The sequence below is a fragment of the Chenopodium album genome, chromosome 7, assembly GCF_948465745.1.
Source record: "Chenopodium album chromosome 7, dcCheAlbu1.1, whole genome shotgun sequence".
Taxonomy (NCBI): Eukaryota; Viridiplantae; Streptophyta; class Magnoliopsida; order Caryophyllales; family Amaranthaceae; genus Chenopodium; species Chenopodium album.
The window spans coordinates 7,832,216-7,854,464 of NC_137840.1; positions in this window are offsets into that span (position 1 = coordinate 7,832,216).

A 22,249-nucleotide genomic window follows, 5' to 3' on the forward strand; every position below is an offset into this window, starting at 1 on the left:
AAGTCATACTCATTAGGAGTATGTCTTGAATAGTCCCCGATTGGGACTGTCCTTAGACGTTTATTCTCACTTAGGTGGTGAATGTATGCCTTGTTATTGATTCTAGGGATTATCCTGCTTTGTCATTTCTCTACAATGTTCTCTGGGTACATATGACGGGTTATCTTATAGCCTTGATCGTGTACTTGGAGAACTTAAGGGAAATGCTGCCGGATTTTCCATAGAATTGAAAACCTGGCATACATTCGCTAGTGAGATTAAATGTCCAAGGATGGGTGAGGTTGGAGTGATAAGGATCTTTGGACATCATTTACAATCTTATTTGCATATTCATAACATTTTTATGGATAATGAATATTCAATACGCATTGTGACTAATGTAATTATACATATTCGTGAGTTGTGTAGAAGTTGTAATCATGAAACGAACATAACGTAGCTGGATGTATGAAAGGAAGGTTGGACATTCTATTAATCCGGATTTTGTGAAAAGGGTAGATGAATTCCTTAAATACGTGGAAGATCATCCCGAGAGCATCAACCCGAATGAAGTTAGGTGTCCATGTTTTAAATGTAAGAACAAGCGGCTATGGGATACGGAAACGGTTAAAATTCATTTGTACCGCAAGGGTTTTGTGCCTAATTACTATGAGTGGATATGTCATGGGGAAGGGTTTCCGGGAGTTCCTAAAGGGTCGTCAAATGAATACCGTGAAATGGTTTTCGATGCTTTTGGTCATAATGAAGATCAAGGGCATTCTGAAGAGGTAGAGGAGGAGCCTAATGCACAAGCTAAGCATTTCTTGGATTTGTTAAAAGCTTCCGAACAACCATTATACGAAGGGAGTTCATTGTCTGTCTTAGAGATGGCTGCCCGAATTACTATTCTTAAGTGCGAGTATAATTTGCCCCATAGATGTGTTGATGGGTTTGCTTCTTTGGTCAATGAGGCTATTCCTAATAACAACCATATGGCCGATACATTCTATGAGGAGAAGAAGATTGTAAAGGGGTTGGAGTTGCCTCATGAAAATATTCATGTATGCTCGAAAGGATGTATGCTATTTTGGAAGGATGATGTTCAGCTATCTACATGTCGGGTGTGTGGTAGCGACCGATACAAGAAGACTTCCAAAGGTAGCTTAGTGCCTTTGAATGTTTTAATTTACTTTCCGATCACACCGAGATTGCAAAGGCTCTATGCAACCAAGAACATTTCGAAGGAAATGACATGGCATTCGAAAAATCCTCGAGTTCAAGGCACAATGGCGCACCCTAGTGATAGTGAAGCTTGGAAACACCTCGACAATTGCTTCCCAGAATTTTCCAATGAGCCTCGTAATGTTCGACTTGGCTTGTGTACAGATGGTTTTGCTCCTCATGGTAAGTTTGGGGGACAATATTCTTGTTGGCCTGTCATATTGACCCCTTATAACTTGCCTCCCTCAATGTGTATGAAAAGACAATTCATGTTTCTTTCATTGCTCGTTCCTGGTCCTAAGAACCCTAAGGGCAATTTGGATGTGTATATGAAACCGTTGGTAGAAGAGTTGAAGCATTTATGGGAAGTTGGCGCAAATACTTATGACATTTCAAGGAAACAAAATTTTAATTTTCGAGCAGCCATCCTGTGGACCATTAGTGACTTCCCAGCTTACGGTATGTTGTCTGGTTGGACCACAGCGGGTAAGAAGGCTTGTCCTTATTGTATGGATAAAAGCAAAGCATTTTGGCTTGAACATGGTGGCAAAGTTTCTTGGTTTGATTGCCATTGCCAATTCCTTCCAACAGAACACCCTTTTCGAAAAAGCAAAACTGCATTTTGTAAAAACAAAGTCGAAAAAGGTTCACCGCGACACATCATGTCAGGTGAGGAATTGTGGGAATGTGTGAGACACCTTCCAAAGGCAACTGATGGACCGGAGGCATTGAAACACCTAAAAAAAGCAAAAAAGGGGTGGTTCAAGCAAACCTCGTTGTGGGAACTTCCTTATTGGAAGCATTTGCTCATCCGTCACAACTTGGATGTCATGCACATTGAAAAGAACTTCTTTGATCAGCTAATCCACACCATAATGGATGTGAAAAAGCATACATGTGACACGCCATCGGCTCGAAATGACATTGCCAAATATTGTAAACGGCCACAACTTCATATGCATGAAGATGATAGAGGAAAAGAGTTTATGCCAAAAGCCCCATTCGCTCTTGACAAGGCTCAAAGAAAAGTGTTGTGTGAATGGGTTAAACAGTTGCGTTTTCCAGATGGATATGCCTCCAATTTGAGCAGATGCGTAGATTTACAAGCCTGTAAGCTTCACGGAATAAAAAGCCACGATTGTAACGTGTTCATGGAGAGGTTGTTGCCCACTGCTTTGAGGGAATTGCTCCCTACCCATATTTGGAATGCGGTTACAGAGATCAGTCAATTCTTCCGTGATTTGTGTTGTTACACAATCACAGTTAGTGACATGGAGCGATTAGAGAGAAACATAGCTAAAATCCTTTGCAAGCTTGAGAAGGTTTTCCCTCCTACATTCTTCAACTCTATGGAGCATTTACCTATTCATTTGCCATATGAGGGCAAGTTATGTGGTCCTGTTCAATATAGATGGATGTATCCCTTCGAAAGGTAAATCAAAGTCCCATTAATTTCTTTCATACAAACCCTTCATAGTCATGACCTATTTACGCAATTAATTATACTATTTTAAATGCAGGTTCCTTAATCACTTGAAACGTAAAATTGGGAACAAGGCACGAGTTGAAGGTTCAATATGCAATGCTTATCTCACCGAAGAGATAGCAAACTTTTGCTCAAATTACTTCCAGGTGTCAGTTGACACAAAAACTCGGGATCTTGGTCGAAATGTGAATGTAGACGTGGAATCCACATTGGACAACGCTGACTTACCGGAGTTGTTCTCGGAGGATAGCGGTCGTGTCTCATTTGAGGGTAAAACTCGGTACTTAGATGAAAAGGAACTCGAGTGTGCTCATTTGTTCGTTTTACGAAACTGCGACATTCTTGGTGAATACGAAAGGTATACGTGGTCAGGATTGAAATTTTTTCATAGTTTTGAAGAATTAAATCGGTTGAATTACTAATTTTATCTCGTGTCATTGACCTAATAGGAAGTTTGAGGACTACGTTCTTAGTACCCGACCTTTTTTGCGTAGAGAGGAAGTCATGGAGAAATGTGACGTCGAATTCTTTGATTGGTTTCACCATAAGGTGATAGAATTTTTCTACCGGTTCTTTAAATACGACTTTTAGATATTACAATTCTCTTTAATTAATTCTTCTATTCTGACGTAAATAGGTGGTTGAAGAGAAACCAAATTCGGATGTCCTCCAAGCTTTGTGCATGCGTCCTTTCAAGCGTGTTCGAACTTGGAGGCGGATTTTTGTTGGTGGATTTAATTTCCATACACATTCCTATGGTAAACACAAGTATACTATGAATTACGGTGTTTGTGTGTCTAGTGAGGACGGTGGAGAGTACTTTGGCATTTTAGACGATATAATTGAACTTGTCTACACTGGTCCAATTAAAGAGTATAAGAATATACTCTTTAAGTGTAGTTGGATGGATTGTGGTAGGGGTATGAACATACATGAACAGTATAAGCTTGTCGAAGTGAATCATACTAAGAAATACCCCAAGTATGATCCCTTCGTATTATCTTATCAAGTGACCCAAGTGTACTACACATCCTACCCTAGCCTAAAACGGGATCGAGTTCAATGGTGGTTTGTGTTTAAAACACAAGCAAGGTTAGTGGTTGATGCTCCAGTAGACCTTGAGTTTTTGCAGGCACCGTCCCCAGAAGTATATGCAACGCTTTGTCCACCGAATGACATTCCTGACTACAACCCAGTTGAGGATGACGACGAAGATGATGATGACGACTTAATAATCTCAAGTGAATCAGATGATGAATCCAGCGTCGACTCTAGTGACAGTGACGAGGATGATGACATCGATGTGTTTTTAGATGATAGTAGTGATAATACCAGTAGTGATAGTAGCGATGAAAGCCACGAGTAGGAAAATGTGGTTGTTATTGTAAAATAAATAGGATGCATTTGCTTGTACTTTGAATGTAATTGTCGGTTTAATTTGATTGTTATTGTAAAACCAATTATAGAGTTGGTCGTTCTATTTTATTACTTTTACATCTCATTGTACTACTAATTTTTGTAATAATAATAATATCATAGCATGTTACTAACGTTTTTTTCAGGTTGCAATGGTGGGAGGGAAAAAAGGAGAAACGTCGAAGAGTAGAAAGGGAAAGGAGAAAAGACAGGTTTTGATATATGATGATGACGAGGAAATGGAGGACGCGGAGGACGCGGAAGATTTGGGTGACGACGAGGATCCTCAAACACAGATGCAGATTGAGCATCATGAGCAACAGCTTCAGGCGCAACAGCTTCAGGGGCAACAAGCCTCGCAGTCTTCTCAGAGGGTGGTAATAGACCCTGCCACGTGCTGGTATATATTTAGTTGTTATTTCAATCCCTTTGTATCCATATTTTATATCATGACCTATGGATTACTCTAACATGAACTACTTATTTTCTTTTTGATCTTGATGTACGTTAAAATAGGTTTGATGATAAAGTCGTGGTAAAGGCCATCTCCGGTACCCTAACAGGCTACTATCGAAAGCCTTGGAGGAATTACGGAGAGGTTGATGCTAAAACAAAGGAGCATTGGTGGAACTTGTTTTGTGTATGACATTTTATACTTACAACTATGTATTACTAATTGCAAAGTTTGAGATTTGGTTGTTAACTTTAAATGTTTGTCAATTGAAGAAGCAATGCACATGGGCACCCGAGTTGGAGGACCATGTGAAGAGAACCTTCGAATCCAAGTTCTCATATCGGCTGAAGGACATGTTTCACACAATCACACACAAGATGAAAGGTGAGAAGCCGAGCTAGCTTATCGATGAAGTCCACCGGAAGATGATGCACATTGTTGCCAATGATGATACGTACAAGAAACAATCCGAACAAAACAAGAAGAACAGAAGAGGCGGATTGATGGACAATGTGGTTGAACCAACCCACTACCAGGGTTTAATTTCATCTGTACAACATGCAAAAAGGATGGTTAGTTTCTTTATGAGGCAAGTAAATAGGTAACAATTGTGGTTCACATTGAAATGACAAGTTTTATTTGTTTTTGTGCATGTACATTCAAAGGCGGCGAAAAACAAAGAGCAGTTACCTACTGCACATGAGCTTTTCATGAAGACACACTTCAAGGAGGTCCCTGGGAAAGGAATGGTGCCTGCCAATGCCAAATCTAAAAACATAGCGGTAACAACTTTAATATAATTTTGTATGGTTTACTTATTATGTTGGCTTAAACTTAGAAATATGCTTCTTTATTGTGATTTAAACCCATAATATGTTATAAGTATGTAAATATGAAATGGTTTGACAAAGAATGAGTTAAAAAGTTAAGAAATAAAGAAAATAGGCATGTAACAAGCCATAATGGCATGAAATGGCTTCATTTTGAGGATATAGACCCTTAAACTTAGAAATATGCTTCTTATATGTGATTAAAACACATAATATGTTATAAGTATGTAAATATGAGATGTTTTGACAAAGAATGAGTTCAAAAGTTAAGAAATATAGAAAATAGGCATGTAACAAGCCATAATGGCTTGAAATGGCTTCATTTTGAGGATATAGACCCTTAAACTTAGAAATATTCATATTTTATGTGATTTAAACCCATAATATGTTATAAGTATGTAAATATGAGATGTTTTGACAAAGAATGAGTTCAAAAGTTAAGAAATATAGAAAATAGGCATGTAACAAGCCATAAAGGCTTGAAATGGCTTCATTTTAAGGATATAGACCCTTAAACTTAGAAATACGCATCTTTTATGTGATTTAAACCCATAATATGTTATAAGTATGTAAATATAAGATTTTTTGACAAAGAATGAGTTCAAAAGTTAAGAAATATAGAAAATAGGCATGTAACAAGCCATAATGGCTTGAAATGGCTTCATTTTGAAGATATAGACCCTTAAACTTAGAAATATTCTTCTTTTATGTGATTTAAACCCATAATATGTTATAAGTATGTAAATATGAGATGTTTTGACAAAGAATGAATTCAAAAGTTAAGAAATATAGAAAATAGGCATGTAACAAGCCATAAAGGCTTGAAATGGCTTCATTTTGAGGATATAGACCCTTAAACTTAGAAATATGCTTCTTTTATGTGATTTAAAGGCATAATATGTTATAAGTATGTAAATATGAGATGGTTTAACAAATAATGAGTTCAAAAGTTAAGAAATATAGAAAATAGGCATGTAACAAGCCATAATGGCTTGAAATGGCTTCATTTGAGGATATAGACCCTTAAACTTAGAAATATGCTTCTTTTATGTGATTTAAACTCATAATATGTTATTAGTATGTAAATATGAGATTTTTTGACAAAGAATGAGTTCAAAAGTTAAGAAATATAGAAAATAGGCATGTAACAAGCCATAAAGGCTTGAAATGGCTTCATTTTGAGGATATAGACCTTTAAACTTAGAAATATGCTTCTTATATGTGATTTAAACCCATAATATGTTATAAGTATGTAAATATGATATGTTTTGACAAATAATGAGTTCAAAAGTTAAGAAATATAGAAAATAGGCATGTAACAAGCCATAATGGCTTGAAATGGCTTCATTTAATTTTGAGGATATAGACCCTTAAACTTAGAAATATGCTTCTTTTATGTGATTTAAACCCATGATATGTTATAAGTATGTAAATATGAGATTTTTTGACAAAGAATGAGTTCAAAAGTTAAGAAATATAGAAAATAGGCATGTAACAAGCCATAAAGGCTTGAAATGGCTTCATTTTGAGGATATAGACCCTTAAACTTAGAAATATGATTTTTTTTATGTGATTTAAACCCATAATATGTTATAAGTATGTAAATATGAGATGGTTTGACAAAGAATGAGTTCAAAAGTTAAGAAATATAGAAAATAGGCATGTAATAAGCCATAATGGCTTGAAATGGTTTCATTTTGAGGATATAGACCCTTAAACTTAGAAATATGCTTCTTTTATGTGATTTAAAGGCATAATATGTTATAAGTATGTAAATATGAGATGGTTTGTTAAAGAATGAGTTCAAAAGTTAAGAAATATAGAAAATAGGCATATAACAAGCCATAATGGCTTGAAATGGCTTCATTTTTAGAATATAGACCCATAAAATTAGAAATATGCTTCTTGTTTTTGTTATTTGAATCCATATTCACTTATATGTTTATTGATTTACTTGTAACTGATGTTGTTGGTAAATTATTAAAACCATATATAATTGTATAATGTATTTCTTGTAGGAGTCCTACCAGAAGAAGGTTGAAGAAGCCACCACCCAAGGGATTAAAAAGAGTCCCAATGAGTTGTATTGGGAGACTGTGGGTGGTCGCAACAAGAAGGGTCGCAATAAAACACGGCGCTTGCGCCGCAATAGCCTCCGTCGCCGCCCGACATGCTTGTCGCCAAGCGACAGCCTGGTGTGCGGCGCTGCAAGCAATGTTCCACACGTTTTCATATTTTTAATAAAATTAAGCGTAAAAGTCCGTACGATGGGTAAAACTGTAATTTCAAAACACTTCTTTTATTCTAAATAAAACTCATAAAACTTAATTATCAATGCTAATCACATTAGGATTCAAAAGAACCTTCTAGAATATTCTAGAAGATTATAATAAATCCTAATTGTATTAGGAATGATATTTCATAATAGGCCCTCTTCTAGATCATTGGGCCGCATATAAAGATCAAACCAGGCTTAGTTTAGTAATTTGGCCATAACTTCCTCATTGTTCATCGGAATTGGGCTTATAATATATCTTTGGAAAGCTCTTTAATTTCGAGCCCAATCCAACTACACTATTATTGGACCCTTGCCATGGACCAAACTAAACTGGATTGGCTATTTTCATAATATAGGTTTTCGAAAACAGAGAGAAAGAAGAGAAATTTAATAAAAACTAACCGCGACACTAGACTTTCCACACTTTCACTTCATTCGATTATGATTTGATGTGAAAGGTATTCATCACCGGGTTTGGTTTTGGGGAGACACAAATGGGTGTCTACAATCACTAAACATCAAAGATCAAAGCTTTAGCCTTAACATGATACTAACATGATATTAGAAAGAAATAGGAAGCATCATAATATCAGAAATATTAGTTGACCCTAAACATGATATTAAGAAGCAATAAAAACATCCTAACATAATATTAGGAATTAACAAAATAATTTAAGCATGATTTCTATATCAAAATAATAATCAAAGCAATTAAATCACTTACTTCGATGCCTCGTATCGCTTTCTAATAACAAAATACACGCATTAGTAACTTCAAGAAAAATATTAAATCAAATAATTAAATTTAATAATTGAAATAGAGATTTGGGACCAAACCCTCGGAAATTATCAACCTTTCACGTCTAGGGCGAAGGCAACTTCGAACTTGGCTAGGGATGTCTAGAACTAATGAATGTGGAATTTTGTGAGAGGGAAGGTTTAGAAAAATAATAGAGAGAGAGAAAGTTTCTAGCTTTAAGAGAGAGAAAGAGATGGGAAATAATGATTGTGAATGATTCAAAAAAAAAAAAAGGGAGATACATCCCCTATTTATAGAAAAAAATAGTCCGGAATAAAATCAAGTCATATTCGGAATAAAATACCTCCTGTCGCCAACGACAGGAGTTAGCACCAGGCGATAGATGTCAGCGCCAGGCGACAGCTGTTAGCGTCAGGAGACGACCTTGTTGTCTTGCGCTAAGTCAGAAATAAAATGTGCTTTGTACGCAGAATCATCTCCTTAATACGATTAAGCAGCTAATTCCGCGTTGATCATATTAAAAATCATGTTTGTGACAAATCACATATTTTATTCAAAATAAAACTCTTTAAAATATAATTATTAATCCTAATCTCATTAGAATTAAAAAGAACCTTCTAGATAATTCTAGAAGATTAAAATCAATCCAAAAAACTTAAGGAATAATATTTGATAGGCCCTCCTCTAGATCATTAGTTACATATAAAATCATTTGGGCCAAATTTATTTTAATCCATAACTTCCTCATTATTCGTCGGAATTGGGCTTATAATATATCGTTGGAAAGCTCTTTTTGAGCCCAATCCAACTACACTATTATTGGACCCTTATCATGGACCAAACCAAATTGGACTGGCTATTTTCATAAATAGAGCATAAGAAGAAATATTTTTTGAAAACAGAAAGAGAGATATTTAAATAAAAACATCCACATCACTAGACTTTTCACACTTTCACTTCGTTCGATAATCAAATGACGTGAAAGGTATTCTGACGCGGGTCGAGACTAGGTCGTTGAAACTAACCCCTACCCAAGGCCAAACAAAATTTGTAAACACTCAACACACCCCTACACAAGTATAATGGTAAGTTGAGGGTCTAACCTAAAGGAATGGTGGGCGATAATCTATTGTCTATGGTCAAGCTATTCCAAAATGTAATGATTGGGTGTGAATGTTATGCTAGGACAAAGACGACTAATAAACGAGAAGAAATCAAATGTAATAAACACTAGGGCTAGGATCCACATGCAATCGTAACGGATTCAACTAATTGGGAGGTCAAAGGGACTAAGTCAAGCAATGTGAGGGAAGACCAATCATGCAACCAAAAGAGCATATCAAGCTATTCTCCTAGAGGTCTAACTAGCGTCAACTACGATAAACTCTAGCTAGGAAACATCACAAGACACCTCAATCGTTAAATGCAAGCCACAAATCAATGGTCCGTATCAATGCAAACTTACAATGCAATCTAGTGCAACAATCAAAGTTAGCTACTCTTTAATTAATCACACACATGCACATGATCATCAACCAATTTAATCACATAGTCAACTCCATCAATTTTCCCCAATTAGCTTTAATCCATTACTCATACATGCTTCACCATTACCTAGCAAGCTATCTACTCACTAGCCATTGAAATTAAGATCAAAACAAGGCTAATCAACAAATTCATCATGATCAAATCAAACAAGCTAAAATCAAACACAAATCAATCAAACTTCAATCAAACTTGAACATTCAACAAAAAATTCAAATCAAACTAAAGATTGCATTAAAGAAAAGGAATCCTTACAAACTTGATCAAAAATCAAAGGAAATGGAGAAATCTTCAATCATCAACAATCCACCATGAAATTCTCTCTCTAAAAATCTAGAGTTTCTCTCTCTAAAAGTCTCTCTAATTTTTTTATCTAAAACTAATTCTAATTCTATTCTAATTCTCCACCCATTCTCAAAATAGAAGGAAAAACTATATATAGGAAAGATACAAAAGAAGAGTTAGTTAGATCGTCCCAAAAGAAACCCCGGAAGGCGCGGTCGCATTAGAGGAGAGGCGTGGCCGAGGGAAAAAGGGTACGGAACAGGGGCCCTGGCAGGCGCGCCCGTGCCACCCAGGTGCGCGGTCGCACCACCCTCGTGCGCGCCCGCACCTGGCAGCAGGGGAGCCCCCCTCTTCTTCGTCCAAGCTCATCCTCGTGCGCTCGTCTTTATGATGATGATGAACACCAAGGTGGGCAGTCTTGAAAGGGCCATTTTGGTGGGTTCGTGGCAAAGATGACGCCCCCACCGCATACGTGCACCAATCTCATGACTTGCTCTTTGCGTTCCTTCAAACTTGAAGCTCCAAAAGGCGAACATGAGGCATCCAAATTGATGAGAAATATGAGAGGAAGGCTCGGGAATCCTTGGAAACACGATCATAACCTAAAAACAAACGAAAACAAACAAATAAAAGGGAAAAAGAACAAATAAACAAAGAAATGCACAAAACAAGGAAACTAACTATGGAAAGCACAAACTAACAAAATAAAGAACAAAAATAAGGAAAGACTAAGGAAAAGGGCTATAAAATAGCATGAAAATCATCCTAAACCAGGCCAAATGAGTGCCATAAATAACACTCATCATATTCATCACTGGGTTTGGTTTTGGGGAGACACATTTGGGTGTCTACGGTTACTATTTATGGCATTATTAATAAAATAGTATTGAGGTTTTCACTGCAAAGAATTGGTTTTATTAAGTTTGGTAGCCTTGCGTAATCACACGGCGGTAATACACCTAAGTCTATCTCTAGATACAATTATACGTATTTTCCTAGTATTTCCTTAGAGGAAGATTTGGAGGTGTTACACCTAGCAACCACAAACTCCACCTCCTCCCTTCCCCCATCCCCAAAACCGACTAAACCTTCCCAACGGTCGCTTAAAATAGGCAGCCGTTTTTTAGACCAGCCAAAAACAACCACCAATTAGGGTATCTAAGGTCGAAAATGACCGATTTATGGTCGAAACAGCCACTTAGGCCCTAACCTGGTTGTTTTCGACCCTTAGATGTCGTTTATGGTGGTTGTTTCTAGGTGGTTTGAAGAATGGCCACCCAATTTTTATGGCCATTGAGGTATGGTTATCGGTTTTAGGGACGGGGAAAAGGGTGGTTGAGATTTCGATGGCTAGGCTGGGAACGGGGGTGTTAGAGTTGGGGTAGGGCAGTGACGCGGGGTGCTGGCGGTAACAAAGTGGGTGGCTATTTAAGTTTTAGGGTTTTTCTCTTTTTTAAAATATTTAATTTTTCTTTTTTTAAACTAATAATATGGTGACACGTGACACAATGGACCCCACTTAACATATTTTGGGATGAAAACTGGTATGTGGTGATAATATCCAATTTTAAGAATTTATTGTGGTGTTAAAATAACAGTTTTTTTAGTAGTGTTGAAACCATTTTTTTTGTAGTGTTTAAATCCAAACTTTTCTAATAATAGACATGAATATTCGTAAAACAAAAGTCCCCACTTTGTAAATATTGTAAAACGATGGGACTAATTGGATAATTTGCTACTATCTTAGTCAGTTAAAACCTTAAAAGGTGACATCAATATAAGAGTTTAAATTCCATCTATGTTAATTTGCAATTATGACTCATTCTATACAGGGAAAAAAAAGTGAAAGAACAATACTCCCTTTGTTTTTTTGGTAGAGGAATAATCAGTCATTGGACAATCACTCTAAACCAAACAATATTTCTACCTAAACCAATCTAAGATAAGTCTAGGGTAAGTAGAGGATCATATCCACAGGGAATGGGTAAAGAACACCTAGAGTATAAAACTATTGTAAGCTAATTCGGTCACAAATTGGGGTTTGATTGGTTAACTTGTATAGAGATGAATGCTAGTGTTAGTTGAGACGATTAATACAAGAGGGGGGGTGAATTGTATTGAGTTCCTAATGACTACTTTTTGCGGATTAATAAACAATGCATATAGTAACTTGCTAGAACACACAGATTTTACGAGGAAACCTTCCAGGGCCCAACTGGAAGTAAAACCTCGACCCTGCCTTAGGGATTTCAAACACAAAAACTACACTATAATAGGGCAAACACCAAGTTACAACCTATTAGACACGGACCTTTATTTTCAGTAGATCCTCACTAGACTTGCTACTTGATAGGACCCTATCCTACCCAATCTAAGCACCACACTTAGATTCACTCGTACCACCAAAGTACTACACGTACTGCCAAAGTACAAACTGCTTGCACCACCTAAGTACAGAACACTCAGCCTTACCTAAAGGCTTACAAAACTGTATGTAAAATAAACAATAAACTCACCCAAATAACCCAACCCAATACAAGTGTACGACACCTAGTATGATAGGTAAGCAATGCACGAAATCCGAAACTAATATGACAAGTTAGAAGCTTGGTAAACTTACACAATTATAGCACAGTGATTTCTCAACGCATAAACTTACAAAAACCTAAAACCATTTTTCTCTCTACTATTTATACAAGTATCACTCATATACACTAGTAGAAAAATACAAAAAGGAAACCCCCTAATGGCACCGGTTCAAGCCAAACTGGTGCCAAAAATCGGCCCAAAATTGGGCGGGTTTTTAAACAAAGGGAAAAGGCACCGGTTCAACTCAAACCGGTGCCAAAAATAAAAAGGGCACCGGTTTGAACCGATGCCAATTGAACCGGGGCATTTTCAAAAAAAAAAAAAACGCGGCCTTTATTCTTCTCCTTCCTCTCTTTCTCTTTCATTCCTTTCTAGCTATCCCCGACTTCACTGTTTCATTAGAGACGAACAACCTCCCCCTTTTCACTCTACCACAGCCACCACCATCACCGGCCACCAGGGGTGTCGAAAACCACCGCCCCTCTCTTTCAATCCTCCCTTGCCCTTCTGTTTTCCCTTTCTTTCTCTTTCAAAGTTGCTGCCTCCACCAGCATTGTTCGAAAACACCACCGTACCGCTGCTACCTCCACCACCGCGCACCGCCTCCACCACTCCACCGCAGCGCTGCCTCCACCATTGCGCACCACCGCTGCTACCTCCACCACCGAGGGTCATCCTCAATCTCTCCTCCCCTTAGCTTCTTCCACCTCCAACTAATTTAGGGTAAGTTTTTATTTTTTTGTTAAAAAATTGAACAATTATTTTGAAATATGTAATTCTATTATTTTCAATAGCATTTTGAACAATTATTGTTAAGCAAATTAAAGTCAAGGAATGTATATAATTTTACCCTAATTTTTTTAATTTTTGAATTGGTTGTTTACTTAGAAATTTTGAATACATATTATAGATTAGATTAATTTTGCATTACATTGTTCCTTAGTTGAAAAATTTGTATGTTTTAATGGGTTATTTTAAGGTTGATTTAATGAGTAATTTTGAATATAGTAGAGATTAGTAAAAATGTTACTTAATTAGTTGAATTTTGGTATGTTATTATGTGTAATTTTAGGTTGTTTTAATGGGTAATTGTGAATATATTAGAGAATTAGTGACCTTGTTAATAATTAGTTGCGAATAAATTAGAAAATTGTGAATAAATTAGATAATTGTGATTACATTAGAGAATTGTGAATAATTTAGAGAATTGTGATTAAATTAGAGAATTGTGCATAAATTAGAGAAATAGTGATATTGCCACTTAATTAGTTGTGAATAAATTAGAGAATTGTGAATACATTAGAGAATTGTGAATATATTAGAGAATTAGTGACGTTTCTAATTTTTGTTTTTTTTAATATATAGATTCATATGTGAATTGAAGCACGAGTTTAGCTTGAGGACTACATATTGAGCTCATGTGGGTAGTTGCTATATTGGTATGAATTATAAACTTTACTTAGCTATATTTCTTTCTATTTATCCATTTAATAAAAGTTTATTCATGAAATTGCAACTTGTGTATTGTTTAATTGCAAATAAATACAACAATATATAGAATACTTGCATCATCATATGCCTAGATACCCGTTCAAGGCTTTCTCATTAGGAGAAAGTCTTGAATAGTCCCCGGTTGGGACTGTTCTTGAATGCGTACTCTCACTTAGGTGGTGAATGTATGTTTTCTTTTCGATTTTAAGGAACATCTTGGCTTACCATTTCCTCACTATGTTCTCTGGGTACATGTGTGGGTAATTAATTATCTACATCGTGTACTTGGAGAACTAGGGGGAAATGCTACTAGATTTTCCTTAAAATTGGAAAGTTGACATACATTCACTAGTGAGAGTAGACATTCAAGGATGGGTTAGGTTGGAGTGATAAGGACCCTTTGGAAACATGCATTTTTTTCACTATATGAATGGTATATTCAAGTTTTGTACTTGAATTTGATTTACATAAAATATGTAGCAATTACACATTATTCATTATATGTTGTTATATATGTTTAGAGACAATTTACTAAATGGAGAAGGATCGTGGTTGGATGTATGGTAGACGCGATACATTGGAATTTTGGAATGGGTTTCAAGAGTTTTGTGAGAGGGCTTTAGCTTATCAACGCAAACTGGGTGGCAAAGGCCTTTATTGTCCTTGTGTTGATTGTAATGTGAATGTGGTCGATAGTGTTGAAATCATTAGAGATCATGTATTATGTCGTGGGTTTAGGCATTTATACCATGTGTGGATTTGGCACGGAGAAAGTGGAGAGTACAGTGGGGATCTTGATCGGAATGATGTGCGTGTTAGAAGCAATGAGATTCATGTGGATGAGGAATACGAGAATGATGACTATATTGTTGATAATGGTGAGGATGGAGCCGATGATGATCAGGCGGATGAGGTCGAGGATGAACAAGTGGATGAGATGTTGCATGGTGTTGAAGGTGGAGTGTTTGAGTTATTATCGGAGGCTTCGAAAAAGCCTTTGTATCCCGGGTACAAAAAATACTCCAAATTATCGGCCGTGCTAACACTTTTCAACATTAAGTCGAAGCATGTGTGGACGGACATTAGTTTTACTTGTTTGTTGACCGCATTAAGTGATATGTTGCCTGATGGGAATAAAATTCCTAATGGGAATGAAATTCCTAAGTCTTACTATTACACAAAGAAGCTCATGTGTCCCTTTGGTTTGGAGTATAAGAAGATACATGCATGTCCTAATGACTGTATTCTGTATCGAAATAAGTATGAACAACTGCAAGAGTGTCCACAATGCAAGCGGTCGCGCTATAAGCGCATGAGTTGCAATCTTGGCACGGAGGGACCTCCTGCTAAGGTGTTGTGGTATCTTCCCATTATTCAAAGGTTTAATCGTCTGTTCTCAATACCAAAAGACGCTAAAAACTTGAGGTGGCATGCAGAGGGAAGAAAAAAAAACAGAATGTTGAAGCATCCAGCTGACTCTCCACAGTGGAAGAGCATTGATTTGAAGTTTGAGGAATTTGGTGATGAAGTCAGAAATTTAAGGCTTGGGTTGTGCACGGACGGGATGAATCCATTTGGCACTCTTAGTACCCAACACAGCACATGGCCGGTACTTTTAGTGATTTATAATTTGCCTCCTTGGCTGTGCATGAAACGTAAGTATTTAATGCTTTCATTGCTAATGAGTGGTCCTAAGCAACCTGGAAACGACATAGATGTTTACCTTGCGCCGCTTATTGACGACTTGAAAAAGATGTGGGACGAAGGGGTTTCCGTTTTTGATGCTCATCAGAACGAGATGTTCACATTGCGTGCAGCCCTTATGTGGATCATGAATGACTTCCCTGCATATGCAAACTTGTGTGGGTACAAGGTCAAAGGGAAAAAAGCATGCCCCATATGTATTGATGACATATCAAGCGTATACCTTACTCATTCTCACAAAGATGTCTACCTACGGACTCGAAGGTTCCTTAGGCGTGATCACCCGTACCGTAGGCAGAAAAAGGCTTTCGATGGAACCGTGAAAGAGGATATTACGCCTAGACCATTGACTGGTGCTGAGATTTGTGCTCGGGTGAAAGGGATACGAACGGTGTTGGGAAAATCAGAAAAAACTGTGGTCTCAGCTGCTCTGTTTAAGAAAGAATCAATATTTTGGAAGCTTCCGTACTGGAGAGAACATGACGTTAGGAATTGTCTTGATGTGATGCATATAGAGAAGAATGTGTGTGATGCTCTTTTGGGAACGCTTATTAATATCCAAGGCAAAACAAATGACGGAAAGGGTTCACGGTTAGATTTAAAGAGATGGGATTCGTCCAAAATTGTGGCCTCAAGAAAAGGTTAGAAAGGGGAAGGAACCGAGAATAGAAGATGAAAATGTTTCGAAAAAAGGGAAGGAGAAGAGTAAGGGAAAGGGCAAAGATGCGTCAAAGAAGAAAGTTGAGGGTAAAGGGAAGGATGAAAAGAATTATTTACCCCCGGCTTGCTATACATTGTCAAGGGTAGAGAAACGTATGTTTTGTGCATGTATGTACGGCATTAAGGCTCCATCAGGGTACTCATCTAACATGAAAACATTTGTAACCTTAAATGGAGAATTGAAGCTGACAAGTATGAAATCCCATGATTGTCACATTATGATGCAAGTATTCCTACCGATTGCAATCTGTGGAATTCTACCGAAACACGTAAAGCGATTACAAGCCTTTGTTCGTTTTTCAATACAATTTGTAGCAAAGTTCTTGATCCTTGTACACTCGATGCTTTGCAAGAAGATGTGGTTGTGACTTTGTGCAAATTTGAGATGTATTTCCCACCCTCATTTTTTGACATAATGGTTCATCTGGTTCTTCATTTGGTGCGTGAGATTAAGTTGTGCGGTCCAGTGTTCATGAGGTGGTGCTACCCTTTTGAAAGACACATGGGTACATTACAAGATAAAGTACGGAACCGGGCTCACCCTGAAGGAAGTATGATGCAAGGGACCGTGGGTGAGGAGATAGGTAACTTTGTGGCGGACTACATATCCCTTGCTCAACCTATTGGTCTTCCTACTTCTCGACATGAAGGTAGACTTGATGGTCATGGCACAATTGGGTCGAAACGAATATCACCAGACCGAGATCAATTCTTACAAGCACACCTTTATGTGTTGCACCATGTTTAAGATGTTATACTATGTTGAGAAACCCCCATTACGTGTTGTACTATGTTGAGCAAAGTATCAAGGAAGTAGCGCGTGCGGGAGACAAGTTCATATTCGCCCCATGTTATAAAGAGTAAGTCTAACCATGTCAAATTCAATCGATTTGGCCTCATTATATGTTGACTCCTAAATATTAATTTGCTTGTCTATTGTGAACTTACGTAGGGAGCATTGGAGCCTCATGGTGATTTGTAATTCCAATAACACAATTTATCACCTTGATTCAGCTCGATCATTTGAGAAGTGGCTCGTGAAGTCTATATTGCAAAAGTAAATATATATAGCTACCTAGTGATGATTATTGCTAATAATAACTAATTTAGTAGTCATACGACTAATCAAATTTGAATGTACTTTATTTACTACAGTGTTATGAAGAAGCTACATTGTCGTGCTCCAAAGGGTCCAACATGGAAGTCACCGTTGGTAATTTACATGATATTGTGATTATCTTCAAAATCTATGTTAGTAAATGTTTGCTAATTTCCTTTGCATGTTTCGCTGATGTGATTTGTTTGTCATATGCTAGTGCGCACAACAAGAAAATGGACTTGATTGTGCTTTGTATGTGATGAGATTCATGCTTGACATTGTGACTCATTGTACGGACACTCAACAGCTTGATGAAGTAAGTCCTAAAACTTAATGAAATGCTATATTGATGTGATTTCTAGCCTTAGACACCTAATATTACCCAACATTGACATGTTATGAGAAATAAAAAGGTCATTTGACAAGAAAGGTAGAAAATGGGTTGAATACAAGTCATATGGGCCATATTTGGGCCATTTTGTGTTAATATGATCTTTTGATGTGATTTCTTTCCTTAAACACCTATAACTAGATAATATTGACATGTTATGAGATAAATAAAGTTCATTTAATAAGAAATGTAGGAAATGGGCAAAGTAAAGTCATATAAACCATATTCGGGCCATTTTGAGTAAAAAGCGTCATAAACCTTAATAAAATGCTCTTTTGATTCAATTTTAGGGCTTAGACACATAAAACTACCCAACATTGACATGTTATGAGAAAGAAATAGTTCATTTGATAAGTAATGTAGGAATTGGGCTACATAGAAGTCATATAGGTAATATTTGATAAAATACATATTGTTTTGCCTAATTAATTAATTCTAACATAATGTTTTTGTATTTCAAGTTTTGCAAGGTCCAAAAGGATGGTTCATTGACAATCAAGGAGCTTAATGAAGTTCGTGACATGTTGGCGTCTTTTATCACCTTCAACATGTAAATGGCATTTTAATTGTAAATTATTTATGTTAACTTTTGAACTATATATATTATTATTCATTATATATTTACTTACTATCATTTGTATATATATATATATATATATATATAACACTTTTTTTTAATGTATTGCGTTTGGGAATATTTATATCTATATATATATGAATTCTTGTTTTTAATATTATTTTTGTATCTTATTGTAATAATTAATAATATTATTATTATTAGTAATTATAATAATAATATTATTAATTATTTTATTTAATATAATTTCTGGAATTACTGGTTATTATTATTGCTGGAAACAGGTTTTTTTTTTAATATTATTGCACGAAAATTGGAAAAAAAAAATAATTGAGTAAAAAGGCACCGGTTAATCGGTGCCAAAACTAGATACCACCCAAAAAAAAAATGGCGGGAGACTATTTTAGGCACTGGTTAACCGGTGCCCAAAACAATTAAAGGCACCGGTTAACCGGTGCCAAATTGGGTATAGGGCACCGGTTTTGAACCGGTGCTAAAAAGGGGGGTATTTGGCACCCCCCACATAGAATGCGGTTCAAACCGGTGCCTTAGACCGGGTTTGAACCGCTGCCAAAGCCCTTTTTTCACCTAGTGATAGAAAGTAGGTTTTCTAAAAGATAAATAAGTTAACTTAACTTATCCTTCAACACGATTTTATGTAAATCAAGTGGAATAAAATCTTTTTCGGAAAATAAAATCAAAAAGATATTTATTAAAAAGATTTATCTTTTTAATTAACAAACTGATTTAAAGAAAATAATCTTTTTAGAAAATCTTTTCTTAAAAATCTATCTTTTAAATTTTCCATATTATTTGATTTACCAAGCCAACTTGTCACGCTTCTAATAAATTTCGTTCAATAACCTACTTATCATATTAACAATAATCTAGAAGATAAAAACCTTAACTAAATATAATTGTTGCGCCGCGCTTTTTGTTCAGGTAGGTTACTTGGGCTCCAAGCTTATTAAGTTACACCAAAGAACTTAAGCTTGTTGTCTTCATGTTCCTGTTAGGGAACGTTCCTGTTAGGGAACTCAGTTCTTGTTAGAGAACCGGTTCTTGTTAGAGAACCAGTTCTTGTTAAAGAACTAGTTCTTGTTAGAGAACTTTTCTTCTGATTTGTTTAACTTCTTCAATAAAGATCTTTTCATGTCTTCTTAGTTCCAGCTACTTCTTCCATCACCACGATCAATTTCACCTAAACTAATCAAACACTTGAAAACCTTTATTAGTTGAGTTTGCTTTAGTTTAAGTTCCTCATCATCAAAACCTTTATGCTTCAACAATTTCCCCCTTTTTGATGATGACAAACTTAAGCAAACTCTAGAAACAAGTTAAACAAAATAGAAGGTCGTATTTTTGTGTTTTTGGTTAATTGACTGAAAGTAAACACACACTGAAATAAAAATAGAAACAAAAAAAAAATAAACAAAGCAAACAAAAAAGAAATAAACTAAACTATTATAGCATCATATCAGAGAAATTTCTAATACTTTCTCAACTGGAACCCAGAACAACTTCAGCCTCCAAGTTTGCTACTTCTTTTCCCCCTTTTGGCATTATCAAAAAGTCTTTTTTTTCAAGTTATTAAGCATCTAGTCACAGCCCCACAAGCAATTCATCAAGTGTGGGAAACTGAAGGCAGCGCTGCTAAGTTACCTTAAGCAAGTTCCACTTTCCTGCATAAGTGTTCAACATATACATATACACACAAGTATAGGCAAAGTTCCAACTATTCATTAAACCCAAAAGATTTATCATCCTGTTGAACAATTTTAAAAATTTACAACCAAAATTAATTGTTCAAACACTAAAACAAAAATTAAAAATGTTCATGACTGAGATAGAGAAGCAGAAAATAGGCTAGGCTTGGATATAGGCTGAAAGGGGTATGATAGGCTAGCTTTCAAGGAACTCCAGAATTTTCTTGTAGTCCTCCTTTGTTTGTTGTGAAGAAGCTTCCAGATTATCTTCAAGACTCTTGTGTTTCAGAAGGAACTCCTTCTTTTGTTCTTGTAGAGCCTTGTCCTGTTCTTGCTGAAACTTCTTTAGCTCTTGAAGTTCCTTGTCCTGTTTCAGCACCAGCTTCTTGAGCTCTTTTAACTCCTTTCCCTGCTCCTGCACTAGCTTTTCCAGAGTTAACAACTGAAGTTTTCCAGCAGAATCCTTCATTTGCTTCTCAACCCTTTCCATCCTGTTCACCAAGTCTGCAACTTTCCCATCGATGATACCCTCCTAAACATCCAATTCTAGAGGTTGTTCCATGCTTGTCTGAGGAACAAAACTGGCAGATATCCTCCTGCTCTTCCTTACAGGCTGTTCAGACACCTCTTTCTCCCTTTCTCTTCCCTATCACCTTTTCTTTCTTTTTCTCTCCCTTCTCTATTCTTTGAATTTTTCCTTTTACTACCTCCAAACTCAGCCCAGCTAGTGTTTCCTCATTTAGCACATTCGCTGGCTTCTCATCCAGAGCACCATACCTACCCTTCAGAACTACTCCAGCATTTTCAAACACAGTTGACAGAATGGCTCCATAGCCCACTTTTGTCCTACTTGGAACACAATGTGCTAAGTGCTGATACATCAACGCAGGGAAATTAACTTTAATTTTCTTAGACAGATAGAAAATTACAGCCATATCCATCAAGCATGCCTCTCCCTTCTTTGCAGTTCTTGGTAAGATGGTTTTCTTAACTAAGTTGAACAACAACTTGTTCAACGGGTTAAAATCATTGTGACTCATGATCTTCTTCCCCCTTTGACCACCTAGGGTTTCAACAATGTCACCAGTCAAGTAATTTCCTACTTTGACACTAGCTTTTCCCTTAATGTATGTTTCATACCCCTTAGTCGGAGTTTTCAGAATTTTTCCTAGGGTTTCAACATTTAATTCAATTTTTACACCATCGACTACACTAGAAATTACCCCCAATTTTGCTTGAAAATTTTGACAGAACTCGGTCATAGCAATTGGATACAAATAGTTTGCTGAAACTTTTAACAACAAGTATTCCCAGCCTTGGAACTTAATCAAATCAAGAAACTCTAGGAATCTAGCTTTCCTACACCAATCTAGATCAATACGATGTCCTACAACATACCTCCCTGCATGTGACTCAAGTTTGGCTTGATCAGTTACCTCCTCTTCTTCATCTTCCTTTTCTGATTCTTCCTTTTCTGAATTGTTGGGATCTTCTTTGTCTTCCTCTCCCTCATTCATCTCTCCTCCTTCTTCGTCATCTTCTTTGGTCTCTTCTGACTTTTTCTCTTGAGCAAACTCGTCAACTTCTTCAATTTGCTCCTCAGGAGACTTCTCTCTTTGTTTCTTTTTTTCCACTACTTCAGCCTTTGAAGGACACCTGAAACAGATGACTCTTCTTGATCACTCTTACTTTCCACTTCTTTAGGTCTTGGAGATGAG